This window comes from Balaenoptera borealis (genome assembly GCF_965194805.1).
Source record: "Balaenoptera borealis genome assembly, chromosome: 6".
Classification (NCBI taxonomy): domain Eukaryota; kingdom Metazoa; phylum Chordata; class Mammalia; order Artiodactyla; family Balaenopteridae; genus Balaenoptera; species Balaenoptera borealis.
Window position 1 is genome coordinate 125,407,537 of NC_138863.1, and position 20,469 is coordinate 125,428,005.

The 20,469-nt window shown below is 43.5% G+C and overlaps 1 protein-coding gene and 1 long non-coding RNA gene across 3 annotated transcripts in view; one reads left to right on the forward strand and one right to left on the reverse strand.

Moving 5' to 3' along the window:
* The window catches only part of MAP3K2 (mitogen-activated protein kinase kinase kinase 2), a 95,206-nt gene extending 80,048 nt beyond the window's left edge, over nucleotides 1–15,158 (reverse strand). Inside the window, exon 1 of one of the 2 annotated variants that reach the window (XM_082396636.1) lies at nucleotides 14,553–15,158. The gene's annotated coding sequence lies outside the window, so the exon portion shown is untranslated. Of the gene's footprint in view, nucleotides 1–13,717; nucleotides 13,857–14,552 lie in introns of those variants that run through there. The other variant, XM_082396635.1, reaches the window with a different exon arrangement.
* On the forward strand, nucleotides 14,557–19,470 carry LOC309630858. The gene is made up of 3 exons (XR_014245953.1): nucleotides 14,557–14,634; nucleotides 15,146–15,232; nucleotides 19,426–19,470. It is a non-coding gene; the product is annotated as an uncharacterized lncRNA (long non-coding RNA).
* Nucleotides 19,471–20,469: the final 999 nt, after the last annotated feature.

Genomic DNA, 20,469 nt, shown 5'->3' on the forward strand with positions numbered 1-20,469 from the left:
TGGTCATTAGCATTTGCCTTATGTATTGAAGTGTTTCTATGTTGGGTGCATAAATATTTACAATTGTTATATCTTCTTCTTGGATTGATCCCTTGATCATTCTGTAGCGTCCTTCTTTGTCTCTTGTAATAGTCTTTACCTTAAAGTCTATTTTATCTGATATGAGAATGGCTACTCCAGCTTTCTTTTGATTTCCATTTGCAGGGAATATCTTTTTCCATCCCCTCACTTTCAGTCTATATGTGTCCCTTGGTCTGAAGTGGGTCTCTTGTAGACAGCATATATGTGGGTCTCTTTTTGTATCCATTCAGCCACTCTGTGTCTTTTGGTTGGAGCATTTAATCCATTTACATTTAAGGTAGTTATCGATATGTATTACTATTTTCTTAATTGTTTTGGCTTTGTTATTATAGGTCTTTTCCTTCTCTTGTGCTTCCTGCCTAGAGAAGTTCCTTTAGCATTTGTTGTAAAGCTGGTTTGGTGGTACTGAATTCTCGCAGCTTTTGCTTGCCTGTAAAGGTTTTAATTTCTCCATCAAATCTGAATGAGATCCTTGCTGGGTAGAGTAATCTTGGTTGTAGGTTTTTCCCTTTCATCACTTTAAATATGTCCTGCCACTCTCTTCTGGCTTGCAGAGTTTCTGCTGAAAGATCAGCTGTTAACCTCACGGGGAGTCCCTGTACGTTATTTTTTGTTTCTCCCTTGCTGCTTTTAATATTTTTTCTTTCTATTTAATTTTTGATAGGTTGATTAATATGTGTCTTGGAGTATTTCTCCTTCGATTTACCCTGTATGGGACTCTCTGCACTTTCTGGACTTGATTGACTATTTCCTTTCCCATATTAGGGAAGTTTTCAACTATAATCTCTTCAAATATTTTCTCAGTCCCTTTCTTTTCCTCTTCTTCTACTGGGCCCCGTATAATTTGAATGTTGGTCCGTTGAATGTTGTCCCAGAGGTCTCTGAGACTGCCCTCAATTCTTTTCATTCTTTTTTCTTTATTCTGCTCTGCAGTAGTTATTTCCACTATTTTATCTTCCAGGTCACTTATCCATTCTTCTCCCTCAGTTATTCTGCTATTGATTCCATCTAGAGAATTTTTAATTTCATTTCTTGTGTTGTTCATCATTGTTTGTTTGCTCTTTAGTTCTTCTAGCTCCTTGTTAAACGTTTATTGTATTTTCTCCATTCTACTTCCAAGATTTGGAATCATCTTTACTATCACTACTCTGAAATCTTTTTCAGGTAGAGTGCCTATTTCCTCTTCATTTGTTTAGTCTGGTGGGTTTTCACCTTGCTCCTTCATCTGCTGTGTTTCTCTGTCTCCTCATTTTGTTTAACTTACTGTTTGGGGTCTCCTTTTCACAGGCTGCAGGTTTGTAGTTCCTGTAGTTTTTGGTGTCGGCCCCCAGTGGCTAAGGTTGGTTCAGTGGGTTGTGTAGGCTTCCTGGTGGAGGAGACTGGTGCCTGTGTTCTGGTGGGTAAGGCTGGATCTTGTCTTTATGGTGGGCAGGACTGCGTCCAGTGGTGTGTTTTGGGGAGTCTGTGACCTTATTATGATTTTAGGCAGCCTCTCTGCTAATGAGTGGGGTTGTGTTCCTGTCTTGCTAGTTGTTTGGTGTAAGGTGTCCAGCACTGTAGTTGCTGGTCGTTGAGTGGACCTGGGTCTTAGCGTTGTGATGGAGATCTCTGAAAGAGCTTTCGCTGTTTGATATTATGTGGAGCCGGGAAGCCTCTGGTGGACCAATGTCCTGAACTTGGCTCTCCCACCTCAGAGGCACAGGCCTGACACCCAGCCAGAGCACCAAGACTCTGTCAGCCACATGGCTCAGAGGAAAAGGGAGGGAGGGAGGGAGAGAGAAGAAAAAAAGAAAGAGAAGGAGAGAAGGAAGGAAGGAAGGGAGAGAGAGAGAGAGAAAGAAAAAAAGGAAGATTAGGAAGGAAGGAAGGAGAGAAAGGAAAAAAGGAAGGAAGAGAAAGAAAGAAGAGAAAGGAAAAAAGAAAGGAATGAAGAGAAAGAAGAGAAAGGAAAAAAGAAAGGAAAGAAGAGAAAGAAAGAAAGAAGAGAAAGGAAAAAAGAAAGAAAGAAGAGAGAGAAAGGAAAAAGGAAAGAAGGAAGAAAGAAAGGAAGGAAGGAAGAGAGAGGAAAAAAAAGGAAGGAAGAGAAAGAAAGAAAAAGAAAGAAGGAGAGAAGGAAGGAAGGAAGGGAGAGAGCAAGAAAGAAAGGAAGGAAGGAAGGAGAGAAAGGAAAAAAGGAAGGAAGGAAGAGAAAGAAAGAAGAGAAAGGAAAAAAGAAAGGAAGAGAAAGAAACAAAGAAAAGAAAGAAAAAGAAAAGAAAGTTATTAAAATAAAAAAATAAACAAAGTAATAAAAAAAAAAAGACAAGAAGAGAGCAACCAAACCAAAAAACAAATCCACCAATGATAACAAGTGCTAAAAAACTATACTTAAAAAGAAAAAAAAAAAAAACCAACATGGACAGACAGAACCCTAGGACAAATGGTAAAAGCAAAGCTACACAGATAAAATCACACGAAGTCCACCAACTCAATTTTCGGATGATCTGTTGTCTATTCAGGTATTCCAGACATGCAGAATTCATCAGGTTGATTGTGGAGATTTAATCCACTGCTCCTGAGGCTCCTGGAAGAGATTTCCCTTTCTCTTCTTTGTTCACACAGCTCCTGAGGTTCAGCTTTGGATTTGGCCCCGCCTCTGCATGTAGGTCGCCTGAGGGCATCTGTTCTTTGCTCAGACAGGACGGGGTTAAAGTGTGGCAGAGGCCAACGTGATGGTGCAACAGTCTGAGGCGCGCCGTGCGTCCTCCCGGGGAAGTTGTCCCTGGATCATGGGACCCTGGCAGTGGAGGGCTGCACAGGCTCCCGGGAGGGGAGGTGTGGATAGTGACCTGGGCTTGCACACAGGCTTCTTAGTGGCTGCAGCAGCAGCCTTAGCGTTTCATGCCCGCCGCTGGTGTCCGCGCTGATAGCCGCAGCTCGCAACCGTCTCTGGAGCTCGTTTAGGCGGTGCTCTGAATCCCCTCTCCTCACACACCCCAAAGCAATGGCCTCTTCTTGCCTCTTAGGCAGGTCCAAACTTTTTCCCGGACTTCCTCCCAGCTAGCTGTGGCGCACTAGTTCCCTTCAGGCTGTGTTCACGCAGCCAACCCCGGTCCTCTCCCTGGGATCTGAACTCCGAAGGCAAAGCCTCAGCTCCCAGCTCCCACCCGCCCCGGCGGGTGAGCAGACAAGCCTCTCGGGCTGGTGAGTGCTGGTTGGCACCGATCCTCTATGCGGGAATCTCTCTGCTTTGCCCTCTGCACGTCTGTTGCTGTGCTCTCTTCCGTGGCTCCAAAGCTTCCCCCCGTCACCACCCATCTCCACCAGTGAAGGGGCTTCCTAGTGTGTCGAAACTTTTCCTCCTTCACAGCTCCCTCCCAGAGGTGCGGGTCCCATCCCTATTCTTTGGTCTCTGTTTTTTTCTTTTTTCTTTTGCCCTACCCAGGTACGTAGGGAGTTTCTTGCCTTTTGGGAAGTCTGAGGTCTTCTGCCAGCGTTCAGTAGGTGTTCTGTAGGAATTGTTCCACATGTAGATGTATTTCTGATGTATTTGTGGGGAGGAACGTGACCTCCACGTCTTACTCCTCTGTCATCTTGCAGGTCTTTCCCAGTTTATTTTTGTTGCTCCAAGATCATTATTAAAATACCATCCTTTCACTCTTAAAAGTAGCCCAATTTGGATAACTAATTATGAGGTCACCCTAATATGTCTGTCTCTCCCCAACCAGAATGGAGTCTATGACTACAGGAACAATGATCAATTTATTTACCTTCAGTGTTAACACAGAGAAGGTAGTCAAACGTTTTAGTAATAACTGCGCACATGAACAACTAGATAACAAACTTATTAAAAGCTTATTTTACTGATTCCTAAGACATTCCTAAGATTTTTCAATAAACATTCAGTGAATTTAAAAATTAAAATAGAAAGAAAAAAAAATGTGAATACTTCCATTAAAAAATCACTTATATACTCCAACAACACAATGAAAAAATTATCATTAATAAAACATCCGTACAGCCTTTTAGGTCTGATTATACAAGAGAAAACAGACTGGAATACTATCTTCAAAATGCTGAGGGAAAAATAACTGCCAATCTAGACTTTCACTCACAACTAAAACGTCATTCAAGAACAAGAGTTAAAAATTCCCAACAAACAGAAATCGTAATTTATCACCAACAGACCCTTCTTAGTTGAGGAACTTCTAAAGGATATACTTTGTGAAGAAGGAAAGTGATTCCAGGAGAACAAAAGCTGGCAAAAAATTGGTAAACATGGTTAACTTACACAAATATTAATTGTATTAAAAGAATAAAATGCTTAATTCGAGGAACTGAAAAATAACAAGGTAGAATTATTGTACCAAATGACTATAACAAAAGGAGGGACTCATCCATAGTGGCCTTCTTCTGGAAGCTTGTCCCTTCTACCACCACCACCTCCAACCACCCACTTGATTACTAAGTGTCACCAAATTAGCTCAGTGTGGTCCCACACCATAACTGATGGTCCAGAGGTTGGGCAACTGGCCCAAGCAGAAGCAAACACGGACAATCTTTAGAAACTATAAACAGATTACCAAAAGCAAAGACTGGAGTCAACAGGTCCCAAATTGTGTTAATGAAGTGCTACCTGCCTTGTCCATGTCTCCTATTTCTGCTGTCTGAAATGCTTCCTCCCTTTTTCTACTTGTCTAAACAAGGACCCAGCTTAAGCCTCCCCTACCCCCCTCATCTGGGCATCTTTCCTTCTATAAATAAGAAGTGGAAAATAATTAACCTCTGTGGACTGCCAGTGTACTAGGAATTTCACATACATTACCGCTTAACCTTAACTGCCCTGGAATGACAGCACTTGCTGTCTCTCCGCTCATCGCAGCAGTCATTCTTCTTAAAGGATATTACCTTATTTAACAGCTTCTCAACCATGCTTTATGTTTACATGTGTTCTCTGCAGCTTGACTATAACATTCTCAAATACAGGAACCATGTCTTCTACTTCATTCTTATCTCCACTCACCTGCTCTACTTCTCCCCTTTCGAAATACACCCTTCCTATTTCTCAATCCCTTCTCATTACTACCGCAACTACTACTAACAACAAAAGCTACTATTTACAATATTTTACATTGTGCTGACACTGCTAAATGCTTTACAAACATTTCATTTAATCCTCACAATAATCCTGTAAAGTAGGTATTATCTCCCCATTTCACAGAGGAAGAAAAAGGCCTGGAGATTTTAAAGAACTTGCTCTCTCACAGGAGGATGAACCTAGATCTATAAAATATCACTGTGGACTCCCGCGACTACCACATTCCCGACTGTGGTTTCCCACCCCCCACTCTCACCTGCAGTGACAGTTTGTACCATGTCAACTTTTAAGTTCAAACTACATTTCCCAGAATCCTCTTCCCACATGGTTCCAGGTTAGAGCTGGCCAAAGATGGAAATTACTCTCGGAAGATAATGGTTAGATGCAGAGTTGCCAGAAGATTGCACCGTGTCTCTGCTCTCCCCTGTACTGCATGCAGCTCTTCGTCCTGATTGCCAACCCTGCTGACCAAACAGCAACCTCAGCCCCACCACCAAAAGCCTGACAGAAGACCACAGAAGAGGTAGCTATGCAGAGGCAACAGCTTTCCATACCTTCCACCAGCTCTACTGTGCAGTCCCACTCCAGCAGCTGGGCATACCTAGCTTCTCAGATTCACCTGCAAACTCTGACTTGCCCACTGCACCACTGCTTCAGGAAGACTGATTAGTGACTTCTCTGATCTGCCGATTCCTCCTTACAGACTCTGGTTTCCAAGTTTCTCCCACAACTCCGTAAGGTCTTCCTCCTTTCATAAATCCCTTAATTCCATAATACCATAGCAGTTCTTCTTCTGTGATTGACTCCTAACCCATGCAACTGCTCAAGCCTCCCCCCATCTACTGACCAAGATCTCTGCAACTTTCCCTTTTGAAATCTTCCTGCATAACCAAATCTAGGCCACTCAGTCCTTTCATAATCTCCAATCAAGCCTTCTTTTATAGGTTCTGAGCTGCCCATCTTTGAAAACAGGCTGAAGTGTCCCTCATTCTAAAGAAGCTGTATCTCCCTTACTTGATCCTCCCATTTGCAAAAGAGCAAGATTTACATGAGAGAAAACACTAGAGTTTAGTGTTAATCAGATTAACAAAAGCCAATACCAATTTATTAACTAAGAATAAAATAAGCTAAGCACTCTTAAGGTACTTCTGTGCTTTGGTTAGAGATGTGAAGATGGAGAAAGAAAGAATAAGGATACAGAAAGATTCTGAGGGAAAAAAAAAATTTGCTGAGGTATAATTTGTCCCAAATGTTTTTTCCACTGGGAAGTAGAAAGCTTCATTCTTTTATGTAATCGTTTTGGGCTTATCCAAGTACATCCATAAATTATTTTAAAATTTCTAGTGGGCATAAAAGACTGCATGTACAAGTTTTCCAATACTTTTTTTTTTCCTTTTCCAGAAAGATCTTCCCTCCCTTTTGGCTAAAGTATTTCCAAAAATGTATTTCACTAGTCTTGGCTCCCCATTCATGAGAATAATGTAGTTCTTCTCTGTTATTTTCTAGGGTTCAATGCTTACTATCCTGGATTTTATCACTAAACTGATCTATGAGTGATTCTGATTTCTATCGCATCAGTCCTGAAGTAATTCATTCACTCTTTCAACAAGTATTTACTGAGAGCCTACTATAGGGTACCATAGTTCAACACAAGGTACTTGGCTATAAACTACCTTTAAGTAAAAAATCTCATTCTGACAAATTAATCACATTTAAAGAGAGCTATTTATCTTCCAAATGCTGCCCTATAACTAACCTTCCCTGGACTATTGTCATCTTAACAACCTCCTAACCAAAAAAACTTAAATCTCTTTTGACTCTTTACTATTTTCTATTATGTTGTGGATCTCACAGAATCAGAGACTAGACAGGTCCTTAAGAAATTAACTAGGGCAACTTTTTCAAATTCAGAAATGTTGAAGTGGGCTTCCCTGGTGGCGCAGTGGTTAAGAATCCACCTGCCAATGCAGGGGACAGGGGTTCGAGCCCTGGCCGGAAGATCCTACATGCCACAGAGCAACTAAGCCCATGTGCCACAACTACTGAGCCTGCGCTCTAGAGCCCGTGAGCCACAACTACTGAGCCTGTGCACCACAACTACTGAAGCCCACGTGCCTAGAGCCCGTGCTCCGCAACGAGAAGCCACCGCAATGAGAAGCCTGCACTCCGCAATGAAGAGTAGCCCCCGCTCGCCACGACTAGACAAAGTCCGCACGCAGCAACGAAGACCCAATGCAGCCAAAAATAAACAAAAATTTAAAATAAAAGTTTTTTTTAAAAAAAGAAATGTTGAAGTCACTTTATCACAGTCTATTCCTAATTAATGGCAGATTTAAGACTGAACTCAGGCTTCCTACCTACCATCAGTGTTCAACAAACAGCATGAAATACAGTTTGTAGTTTGTGGTACTCACTTCAGGAACACTAGGCAAGATACATCCCTGAGTAAACCTTCTAACCCTAAGGCAGTATGCAACAGTCCATGATTATGGGACATAACTTTGAGATGCTGATTAATATATATTACATGATCTTAAGAACACATAACTCATCTATTCTTTCTCATATCATGGGGCAAGATTTATATATGCAGGTACATGGTGGTTTGGGGGTGAAGTCAATAGAATGCAGGCAGTTACTGCTCACAGGTCAGACGGTTAATGCTGCACCATCTCTCAAAGTAGATCTTCATCAACACTAAGGTGAGCTACCTTCTACTTCTTTCATTTCCTTTTAATGTCGAAGCAAATCAGAAAGTTTGTAAATATAGTTTGACATTATTTCATACTATACAATAAAATATTTCTAATTTTACAAAGCAGTCAACAGGCTACTTAAAAATGCCTAAACTGATTTAAAAATACATTAAAGTCATCATATAAATCATGATATTAATTCTCCTTAAAGTTAGGCAGAGGACATTGGTCTCATTTCTTTCATATTAAAACAAAAGAACAAAATATTTTGGGTTAATTTAAAACTCCACAAATACGATTAAAATGTAGCCAAGTCAGTCAAACTTAAGAGTAATCACAAACTTATCAAATAATGATAATGATAATGAAGCATCTTCAAGTCACAAATCTAAAATACAATATGAGTTGGAAGTATTTAACAATAGCACAGAAACAACTAAAAACTGGCTTAACCTTAGACTGCAGATCTGTTCTCAAAGACTTAAAAAAATAATAAATATTATCTCATATTCTCCCACTAGCTCCTATTAATAATTTTCAAAAACTTTTCGAGGGACTTCCCCCGTGGCGCAAGTCTCTGTGCTCCCAATGCAGGGGGCCTGGGTTCAATCCCTGGTCAAGGAAATAGATCCCACATGCATGCCGCAACTAAGAGTTCACATACCACAACTAAGGATCCCGCCTGCCACAACTAAGACCTGGTGCAACCAAATAAATAAATAAAATTTTTTTAAAAAAACAACAACTTTGGGCTTCCCTGGTGGCGCAGTGGTTGAGAATGTGCCTGCCAATGCAGGGGACACGGGTTCGAGCCCTGGTCTGGGAAGATCCCACATGCCGCGGAGCAACTGGGCCCATGAGCCACAACTACTGAGCCTGTGAGTCTGGAGCCCGTGCTCCGCAACAAGAGAGGCCATGATAGTGAGAGGCCCGCGCACCGCGATGAAGAGTGGCTCCCGCTTGCCACAACTAGAGAAAGCCCTAGCACAGAAACGAAGACCCAACATAGCAATCAATCAATCAATCAATCAATCAATCAATCTTTAATAAAGAAGGCTAAAATTTAAAAAAAAAAAAAAAAAAAAAACTTTTCCACAGCCTTGCCTCTGTGGTAGAGCTGTTCACAAACACTTAATTTTCTCCTGGGCATATGGAAGTATTTTATTGAACTTCCCCACCCTGTTCAACTCAGGCAGGCACCACCTGTTAAGACTCCTATAACAGTGCAAAAGGAGGTCTCTTCTGTCAACTCCCTATTCATTTAATAAACATTTGGCAACAGGCATTGTGCTCGGTGTTGGGGCACCAAAATCAACAAAACACTGCCTCTGCCCTTGAAGAGCCAACTTCCCAGTGGAAGGCACAGAGCTGTGCACAGTGCAATGCGGTCAGTGGGTGGTCGAGGCAGGTGCAGAGTGCTCAGGGAGCGTTCTGCCTGAGGTAGTAGCGCTGAGGGGACCCCATCTGGGAATTATCAAAAGAATACTGATAAAATCATATCTTAAACTATTCTTTTAATTGGTCATTATTAATAATTAAAGTCCACACTAAATGACTAACTGCACAACTGGGGGAAAAACTCTAGAAAAAACTTCTGAAGTTTATAAACCCCACAGCGCTTTTTAAATTTATGGTACTATGAATCTCAAGCGTAACACTCTTGAACACTTATAAGAAAGGTGGTGAGCTAGTTACCAGAGGAACTCCAAAGAAGATTCCACCCCTATCCTCCTGACAAAGTATGCATAACAAAAAAAGTAAGCAACAAGGGTTAAGTAACAATAAAGGCAACAACACAAGAGATGTTACAAAGCAAATATGTGATTAACCAGAATGAGAAATAGTCAGCCAATGTTCCTAATAAATCCCAAGGATATCCTAGATAAAAGACGAAATTATACAGACATGTTTCTTATAAATGTGTGTGTATAAAGAGGTATACCTCTGTACAACGCTTGAGAATAAGGGAGAAGTTTTTTAACTTCCATATATACAGTTCATCCTGTTTATAAAAGAGATGTGTGGAAAACCTTCATGTAAACTTGCTTCATGAATTAAATCATTAAATCATACTTTTAATGAGAAAATGTGTTACTTAAGTAAGTTCTATTATGAACCCTTCATTAAAACAATCACCTACTAAATGTCAGTTAATTCGTTGGGAAATAAATTCAATTTTATATTACACACAGTTGATTTATTTCTATGTGGCTTAATTGAAGTGAGGTTTGCCTCTAAATGTAACCAACATGTCTCATTATCAGAAATTCACAAATGTTTACTAACAATCATTATGATGTAAGAATACAGGGTGAAATTTAAAAACTTATAATCCTTGCACTTCACAGAATGGTAGAATTAGGCCTAGAGTTTAGATCTTCTGATTCTCAATCCAGTGCTCCTTTGTATTACACCAGAAAACAGACAGTTTTGTCAAAACGTTTTCTAGTAAAGCCATTCTCCCTTTATTGTATTTCTGGCTATTCCTGTGCAACAAATACTGGCTAAGAAAAACTGAAAACAAACACTCTCCTTGAGGGAATTCCCTGGTGGTCCAGTGGTTAGGATTCCACGCTTTTACTGCCAAGGGCCTGGGTTCAATCCCTTGCCGAGGAGCTAAGATCTCACAAGCCACACAAGTTACGTGGCACAGCCAAAAACAAAAAAAAAACAACACACACACACACTCACTCACACTCCTTGAGACAGACAAAAGAGTACAGGAAAGGACAGGCATTGAATTTTTCCCATTTTTCTCGGGCCAGGTTTCTTTTTATTCATAAGAGGAGATACCTTGAATTCATGATTAAAAATCTTTAAAATCCTAGAAATCAGAACCTAATATAGCTGCATAGATTTTTACAATTCCTGTGATGTTGTTACTATCTATAGACCAACAAAAGATTGTTAACATTGAAATTCAAAAGTTACCTTGACAAGGATCAGCAATAGATGCAGCAATACATAAAACTATTAGGTGAAAGATTACTGGAGAACAGGCCAGCACTAGAGTGCTAATTTATCATGCCAGCCTACTTGCCAACTGCAATGGGGAAAATATACCTCACCTTAACCCCCATAACCAAGTGATCAAACTCAGCATCACAAATAACAGGACTTGACAATATACATCCCCTGATGGGAAGCAATATAAAGTACACAGCAACACTCAGTAGTTATTCTTGCCCAAAATATTTAATTTGAAACTAATCAATCCTTTAAACCTAACTTACAGTTAGTGTAGGGGGAAAAGAGGAACATGCTAAATGACACGAGGGAAGAATATCAGACAAATCCAGAATGTGACTCATTTTATAAGGTAACTGGCTTGATCTCTGAAACAAAACAAAACAAACAAAAAAAACCACCATTTTAAAAGGGAGAGGTAATGGGACTTCCCTGGCATTCCAGTGGTTAAGACTCCGCACTTCCACTGCAGGGGGCACGGGTTCGATCCCTGGCCAGGGAACTAAGATCCCACATACCATGTGGCACAGCCAAAAAAACAGATCGACAGATAAATAAAAAATAAAAATAAATAAAAGGGGGAGGTGAGGCTGTTCTAGATTCAAAGAGAGCAAAGAGACTTAACCAAATGCAGTGAATAAACCTTGATGGGATCCTGGTTTGGTGGGATTGAGTATAAAAAGCCGTAAAAGACCGTGCAGCACAAATGGGGAGATTTAAACATGGATAGATACTAGATTACATTAAAAAATGATCAATAAGAAACTATTAACTACCAATAAAAAGTATTAACTAAGAAAGTTAACAATAATGGTATTTTGGCTATGTAAGAAAATGTCCTTATCTTTGGAGATGCAAGCCGACACATTTAGGGGTAAAGTGTCATAATGTCTACAGCTTAGTTTTCAAATGGTATGGCCAAAAATAATATACGCGTATTTATACACAAAACGAATACGGCAAGATGTCAACAAATGAAACTAGAGAGTTATCATACGGATGTTCAATATTACCAACTTCCCGTGTACTTGAAATTGTTTTATAATAAAAAGTTGGGGCTGGGTTTGGGGGTGGTGGTGGGAGGGAGCCTAGAGAGCTCCAATTCTACAGGGGGAAAAAAAAAAATCAACCTGAAACCAAAGCTGTGGGCACTGCCTAGAACCAAACATGATTTCATTTTAATATAGCATCTATTAAATATAGTTTACCCCTTTGGTAGCAATAAGGTAAACTAGGAATGAAAGTGCCAACTAAAACACTGCTTAAAAGATTGAATCTATAATGTAATACAATTATTTAAGATAAATCTTTAATAGTTATTTCTTTCAAGAGAGACACATGGAGAGCATGACTGGATAAGCATTCTACAATGATATTATATTCAACAAGACTCACCATACATTTATATTTTAACCAAACAACAAATCAATCCGTGAACCATCCACTTCTTAACTATATAATTCGACCTTTTCTCTACAGACATTACAAAGACATTCAACTACAAATTTTCTTAAACCTGATAATATACTAAAAGAAATTATAAAGTACTACAATTTGGGGCATCAATAGATTTCTTAAACATTTACAACTATGCATCAAGCTTTAACTACTCAAAGGGATTTATCAACACTTTCTTCTGTAAAGAGAAATGTAAAGAACTTTAGTTTTTCCCTAACCATAACCAAAGAAACAGTACAGGCCAATGTTAAAATGAGAATTTCAGTTAGTTTATAAACACTCATTAGTTGCTACTAAAGGAAAGAAAAAAATCACACCATTAAAAGATAACTTTTTACAATATTCTACACATTAAATTTTGACACTCCACTCAGAAATATTGCACAAATTAACGCACAAATTACTAAGCGTGTTGCCATTGCCACATAATCCAGCAACAAATTTTGCAATAAGGAAATCTCAAGGAAATCACCCAACTGCGAGTTCCCTGTACGCATCAAGAATTACACAAGTAAAATTGTAACTTTTCAAGAAACATGGAGTTTTACCAAATCTATTTCTTCTTTTTGATAAGAGAGGAAATATTTTCTGCTCATTCAGTCCCACTGCAAAAAAACAAGGTAAAGGTGCATGGAGTCACCTTTTAAAAGTAATTTTTTAAAAAAAGAGCCAAGAAAATCATCTGGCTAGGCTGCAGCAAAACACATCGAACAGCCTACATTACGGGCAAATGAACTCTACCTATGTATTTAGAATTTACTCCCAAGAAGAAACTTTCCAGCTATTCTCATTTTCCTCACAAATTTATTTTCGCAAGACCCAGAAATACGGTTCTACAGAAAAGACATCATATTCGAATCAAGACTTTCCCAGATTACCAAACTGCACGACCTTGGGCAAGTTCCTGAATCTGAGCCTCGATTTTTTCAACTGTAAAATGGGGAGACACGTACCCACCTCACTGGGCTTCGAAAGTGAAGTGAGACAAAGCACGACAGATACCGGGCGCGCATTAAGTGGTAAGTGCTAGCTAAACGGTCCGTAAACAGAAAGGGGCCTCGACCCTAACCACTAGTGAACCACGCGGTAACAGGGCAAAGACAAGCACTTTCTCGCTCACTGCATATAACATTTCTGCTTCTGCCAAGGACCAGGGACAATCTTCCTTCCCAAAGCCCTGCAGAGTACGCGTCTGACAGCTCCACCGCCCAGCAGTCTAGTTCGCTCAGACCTGGACTTCAGGACAGGATGCAGGGGGCCCGAAGCCCGCCCACCCGGAGCGAGGCAACCACCTAGCGAAACCTCCGCCCCGGGAGCAGCGCACAGGCCGGCGGCGGCCCCCTCCCCACGTCCGGCCTGCACCCGCACCCCCGCCCCCGCCCCCGCCCCCGCCCCCACCCCCACCCGCACACACATGCGCGCGCCCGAGCACACGTACCGGCCGCTCCGCGGGGACATAGGGAGCCACAGGCCCACCCCTCCGCCCCCGCGCGGCCTGTCACCGCGCCCCCCGGTCGGGGGAGGCTGCGGGCCCCCGGGAGCCGGAGGGGCGCACGAGGAGTCGGGCGCGGGCCGGGGGGCCAGGCCCGTCCCTCCTTCACATGGAGCCCGGGCCGGGCGCGTGGACCGTGGCGGCCGGCCGGAGCCTCTCGGAGCCCCTCGGTGCTTCTCACCGCCGCGGCCCGGAGGCCCGCGGGAAGCTGGGTAGGAAAGGAGGAAGCCGCGGCCGGGCGCCGCCGAGGCCGGAGAAGGGGCGGGAGCGGCGACTCCGCGGCTGGGAGCGCCGGGCCTCCCGGTCGTGGTCGCCGCTGCCGCCGCCGCGGGCCGCAGGACCCCCGAACGCCGCACCCAGCGGCCGCACCGCCCTCGTCAGGAGCCGCTGCTGAGGGCAGCCCGGCCGCCACTACACACGGACCCGTGACGTCGGGCGTAGCGCGGCACACGTCACGGCCGGCTCGCTCGTGCGCGCGCAGCCCTCCGCCTGTCGGGAGCGGAACCCGCCGTGGGCGCGCGCCCGCCTGGAGCGCCGCGCGCAGACCGAGGAGAGCGTGTCCGCGCCTGCGCAGTGGCCGGTTGCGTCCACGCACGTCCCGCTGCCCACGCCCGCTCCGCCGTGCGGAGATGCCCGGCTCGGGCCCGGCTGCCGCGCCCCCTTGTACTTAGGTCGTAGCTACCGGTTCCCGGCCGGTGAGCCGCGCGCACACACACGCGCGCACGCATCTCGGTCCCCTCGCATCTGCGGGAGTCTTCGGCGCCGAGATTCCAAAGCAAACCTCAAAAAGGGTCTCCCGCGTGGCTTCGGGCAGAGCGGGGGCAGCAGAGCAAGAGGAGGCTGCGACCCACTTCGAGTCCATGGCAAGTCGTTTGCAGGCGAAAAGCCATCTGCCTCTTCATTTTTGGATCTGGTTTCAGAATTTTTTCCTAAAAGACTTACGAAATTCTTGTCGGCTTGTCACCTGACCGTAAACCACCCCCCTGGAGATCAGCCTTCTAAGTTTTATAGTTGTTTTCTGTTTAGTTATTACATGTATGTATTTGAGGTCGGCCTAGCAAGTATTACTTTTTCAGTTTAACAGATGTGGAAATCTCGGCCCAGAGAGATGAGTTGACACCCCACCCCCAGAACTCGTGGCAGGGTCTAAACCCCAATCTCTTTCACCGAATCCATTTTCACTCCCTCTCGCCCCGCGGGATAAAATACAAATTCATCGTGCTAGCGTTGGAGGCCTCTGTGATGTGACTAACGTACATTCCGATTGTTTTCAGCCCACACTACTCTGATCCGGAAAGTATATGTCCCGCCCCATCTCTTCTTTCCTCAAATACCCCCTTAACAACTTCCTGTGCCATTTCTTCTCTCTCTCAGCATCTGCTTGGTTTCTCGTTACGTTGTGGGTCCCACCCGCTTCTTGACTTTTCCAGACGGAGAGTTGGGGGCGGCACCCACCCAGAGGTAAGCAACTGCCCCAACTCAGGGCCCTAGAGGGCAGGGGAGCTGGCATCCGTGGGGCAGGGACTGAGGAGGAGGATGTTATGTAATAAAATATCTGGATCCCCTTCGTGGAATTTTTATTACAGGCCCATTAGCGGTGTTGTCAAAGGAGCAGGAACAGAGATGTTCATTGGCAGGTTTTTGTAACAGTGAAAGCCTGGAAACCTAAATGACTATAAGACTGAGCTGACAGTGGTTCATCTGCTCTGCGGAGGATTAGGCAGCCAACACAAAGAAGGGCTAATGCTGAAGGACTTCAAAAATACACAGCTAAATAGAAAAGCAGACTGCTCCCACTAATTTAAGAAGTGGAGGAATTTTAAGCTTACATACGCATAAAATCAGTCTTTAAGATTGCTTTTGGTTCTAACATCTAAGCCTGGTAGACCACAGAAAAAAAGGATCTCAGTATGCTTGGGCAGGATTTAAATCTTAAACTTCTATATTGTTTTGAACAATTCCTGGCCTGACCACATAGCAGGCGCTCAATAAATACTTGTTTACTAAATAATCTAGAGATGGAGATGGATTTTTCTTCACACCTCTGCTCACTCCTTCCCTCCCTACCTGGGGACTTCATCCACCACTGGTTCCTTAGAAACACCCCATGTGTACATTAATAATAGTCTCTTTTTTCTTTTTCTCCAGTCTCTTTTTACATTGGTGAGACTCTTGCTTAGACGTTAAATTTCTGGCATCCTGGGTTACTGTAGTATATATGATTACAAATTAGTGATCTCAGGCTTTCTTTTCCTGGATGAAACCTTCATCGCACAAATATTTGTTGCTTTTGCCTCCCTGCTCTGTGCCTGGGATTACAATGATAAAGTGGTAGTCCCCATCCTCTCCCAGGAACTCAGAATCTTGTGAGGAGAGCAGACTGGTAAACGAATCATTATAATACCGAGTGACATGCCCTATAGCAGGATATTTATGAGGTGCCACAGCAGTGGAGAGGAAGATGGCACAGGGGTACCCAAGAAGTGAAGGAAAACTTGCGAGAGGAGGCATGATGTGTTTGTTTTCTGTTGCTGCATAACAAACGACCAGAGACTTAGTGGCTTCAAACAACACCTGTTTATTAGCTCACAGTTCTGTAGGTCAGAAGTTTGCACAGCATCCTGCCTGGGTTCTCTGGTCAGCATCACAGGCTGAAAGCAAGATGTCAGCTGGGCTGAGTGCTCATCTGAAGTCCCTGGGAAAGATCTGCTTCCAACCTCATTCTGGTTGGCAGAATTTGGTTCCTGGTGGTTGTAGAGTCGAGGTCCCCATTTCCTTGCAGGCAGTCAGCCAGAGCTTGCTGTGGGCTCCTAGAGCCCACTGGCATTCCTTGCCGTGTGATCCCCTCCATCCTGAAAGCCAACAGCAGAGGATGTCTTGCACACCAGATCCCCCTATACATGTTGAATATCTGACTTTCTCTTTTGCTACCAGCCAGAGGAAACTGTCTGCCTTTAAAGAGTTCATATGATTAGATCAGGCCCACCCAGACCCACTGTCCTACAACATAACTTAACCATAGGAGTACAGCTCATTGTATTCACAGTAGCCGGGGGTTATGCAGGCCACGTCCACCAATGGGCAGGAATTTTCAGGGACACAGGAGAATCCTGCGCACCACACACGGTGAGCTAAAACTTGGTTCAGGGTAGTTATTTGCTGGGAGAAATAAGGATGGAGGAGTGGGAGTTCCCAAGCAGAGGGAATCAAGTCTGCATAAGCTTGGAGGTGTAAAAGAACATGCCCTGTCCACGGAATGGCAAGAGTTGCTGGCCTTGGGGTGTTGGAAGAGATGCAGGCAGGGGGTAAGGCAGAGAAGGAAGAGAGCAAAGGCAAGGGTGTTGGAGCAGGCTAAAGATCTTAAGTAAGGAGGTGAAGGTGTAAACCACAGCAGTGACTGTGAAAGTGATTTGAAGAATGTCGGTTGAGATGCATTCAGCTGCAAGGAACAAAACACCCGGACCAAAAACAGCTTAAGCAGTGAAGTTTATGTTCTCACCTAACAGAAATCCAATAGATGGGTCCAAAGTTGGTTAGGGCTGTGAATTGTTATCTCTGCAGTCAGAAGGTGGCTGCCTCAGCTTCAAACATTATGACCTCCCACTCAGAAAAGAGGGTAAAGCATCTTTCTCTCGTCTCTCTCTCTCTGTCTTCAATTTTTGTTTTTGTTTTGTTTTGGCCACACTGTGCAGCTTGCGGGATCTTAGTTCCCTGACCAGGGATTGAACCCGGCACCATGGTAGTGAAAGTGCCAAGTCCTAACCACTGGACCGCCAGGGAAGTCCCTCTCTCTCTTTTTAATAAACATTTAATTTTAGAAAAGTTTTAGATTTACAGAAAAATTAAGAAGATAGTACAGAGAGTTCCCATATACCCCACACCCAGTTTCCTCTATTATTCATATCTTACATTAAAATGGTACATTTGTCACAATTAGGGAACCAATATTGATACATTATCATTAACTAAAGTCCGTACTTTATTCAGATTTCCTTAGTTTTTACTTAATGTCCCTTTTCTGTTTCAGAATCCCATCCGGGACACCACGTTACTCTTAGTCATCATGCCTCCTTAGGCTCCTCTTGGCCATGACTTCCCTTGTTTTGGATGACCTTGACAGTTCTGCAGAGTACTAGTCAGGTGTTTTGTAGAATATCCCTTCACTGTGGTATGTCTGCTGTTTTTCTAGTGATTAGACCAGGGTTATGGGTTTGGGGGATGCAGAGCACAGAGGTAACGTGCCATTCTCACCACAGCCTGTCAAGGATACATCCTATCCACATGATTTATGACTGTTGAGCTTGACCTTGATTGCCTGTTTGAGGTCTGGTTTGTCAGGTTTCTACAGTCTTTTTGCCCCCCTTTCCATACTGTACTCTCTGCAGAGGAGTCACCGTGCTCACACCTGAGGAGTGGGGAGATATGCTCTACGCCCTGGAATGCAGAGTATTGGACATGAGTTCCATAGAATTCTTCTGCGTGGGAGATGTGTCCCTTCTACCTCAGTTACTGACTTATACAGTCATTTATTTACATTACTATGAACTCACGGGTATTTATGTTTTACTCTGGTTTATAACCCAGTACCACATTATTTTGTTCAAGTAGCTCCAGGTTTGGGCATTAGGAGATCTTTCCATCAACTCCTGTGACCCTTTGACATACCCCCATCACTGTGCAGGTTTTGTTTTGTTTTTGTTTTTGTTTTACTTTTTTGAGCACTCCCTTACTTTCTTGCCTTAACAGATGTGCCAGATTCATCTTGATTATTTCCTGCCCCAGTCCTAGATTCAGCCATTTCTCCAAGGAGCCCTGTTTCCTTTTATTGGGGGATGACATTAGAAACAAAGATCTGAGGCTGGGTATGCTTGGGACCCTTTTTTCATTAAGGATGATCTCACATCAGCCCCCCTCCCCCCCAGAAGACTGCCTCTTTTGTTTTTGCAGCAAGGTCAGCTAATGGTGGCCCCAAATTCATCCTTTTCTTTCCCAAGTCATCAGATTTTAGCTGAGTACATAGGCCCCCCATAATAAAGAGTTCATTTCCCAGTCTCCCTTGCAGCTAAATGTGGCTGTGTGACTAAGTAAGTACTGGCTAAAGGGAAATCAGTGGAGGTGTCTATTCCAAGTACTTGCCTTGAGAGACCCTTCCTCGGCAGACCACCGCTTTTGCCCCTCCGTCTTCATCCTCTCCTCCATTCTGGAATACCTCCTGGCCATCTTGGAGAGTGAGGACAAGGGGCCACACACAGGAATGGTGGAGCTGGAAGCAGAGCCCCCTTCCCAGTCTGTACTTTCTCATGAGAGAGGAGTAAATACCTGTCACCAGTAGCAGAACCTACTCCTAATAGCATCTCATTGGCAGGAGCTGGGCCACGTGCCTGTGCCTGCAAAGGACTCGGCTTTGCTGGGATGGGTTCAGCCCACATGAGGCCCACACTGGGGCTGGGCACACTGCCAGGCCACATCTGGACAGAAAGCCAGGTTAGGTTACAGGGGAGCCAAGGGATGGATGGCTGTTGCGTAGCGGCCGACAGTGTCTGCCTGAGAAGCGCGTGGAGAGTCAGGACTCGGGGAGCCAGGGCAGGACCCCTAAGCGTATCTTGTACTGTGTAAATGATCTGTGGCATGTCTATTATTCTCATCATCCTCAGGGCAGTCGTGGTGGAAACTCACTTTGCTGTTTCAAAAAGTAAAACATTAGTAAGGTAAATCTCCTGATCGAAGCGCACAGTGCTTCCACAACCAGAGAAAAGTCATTTCTGGGATTTCTGCTGCTTGGAACTGCCCGAGAAGTTTTCTGAGTTTGGTAAAAGGCCATATGAAGGATTTCTAACAGAGGATTATCTTGAATTTTCTGTGATCTTGATCATTTCCAATTCTTTTATCTGTTGCTAATACATACATTTCTTTAAAATTCTATTTGTTCCATATTTTCTGCTACACATAGTAATAGAAAATGTGGAAAGCACAAGAGAAAAAACCCTCTAGTTCCTTCTGTAGCTGTATTTCCATCCAATCTTTTCTCTTTGCGCAGATCTTTGTTGAGGGGGTGTTTTTTATTTTTAGATACATTTTTAGATAGTTTTCAGGTAGTTGTGCGTGTAATTTTATATCCTGCTTTTTTCACTTAACACAGCGTTAAGTAGTTTGACTTTATTTTCCTTATACTTGCAAACAAATTTGAATCGCTGGTACATATACTTAAAACTCTGCCTTTATTCTCATCTTTTTAATGAAAAATGTTCGTAAAATGGATATATGTGGAGCCAATGATAGCTTCTTGGCTGCTGTGGAACACATTAGAGAGAGATTTCTTTTTGCCCTTAGTGTTTGAGGCCAAGAGAGAGCGACCACGGGAGATCCCAATGCTAACCTAAGCCTGAGAAGTGAACCTCACACTCCAGGGAATGACTGTCCCTTTCGCATCCCCTTAGCCCTTGTCCCAGCCTGAGCTAATTTTGCTTACGGTGCCAAAGGAATATTACGGATTACCGTTGGGGGAGAACTTCCTATTTTGGAAAAGGACCCATAGGTATTTAAATCATATGGTTTATCCGCATTAGTGCATTCTAAGACTTTATAGTAAAAGATATGCTTTTAAGACATCAAACTGTGAACAATAATAACCAGATTTTTTAGCAGGTGGCTGTTTGCTTGGGGCCTCCTGGTGGCCCCGCCACTGCGGCAGCCACTGC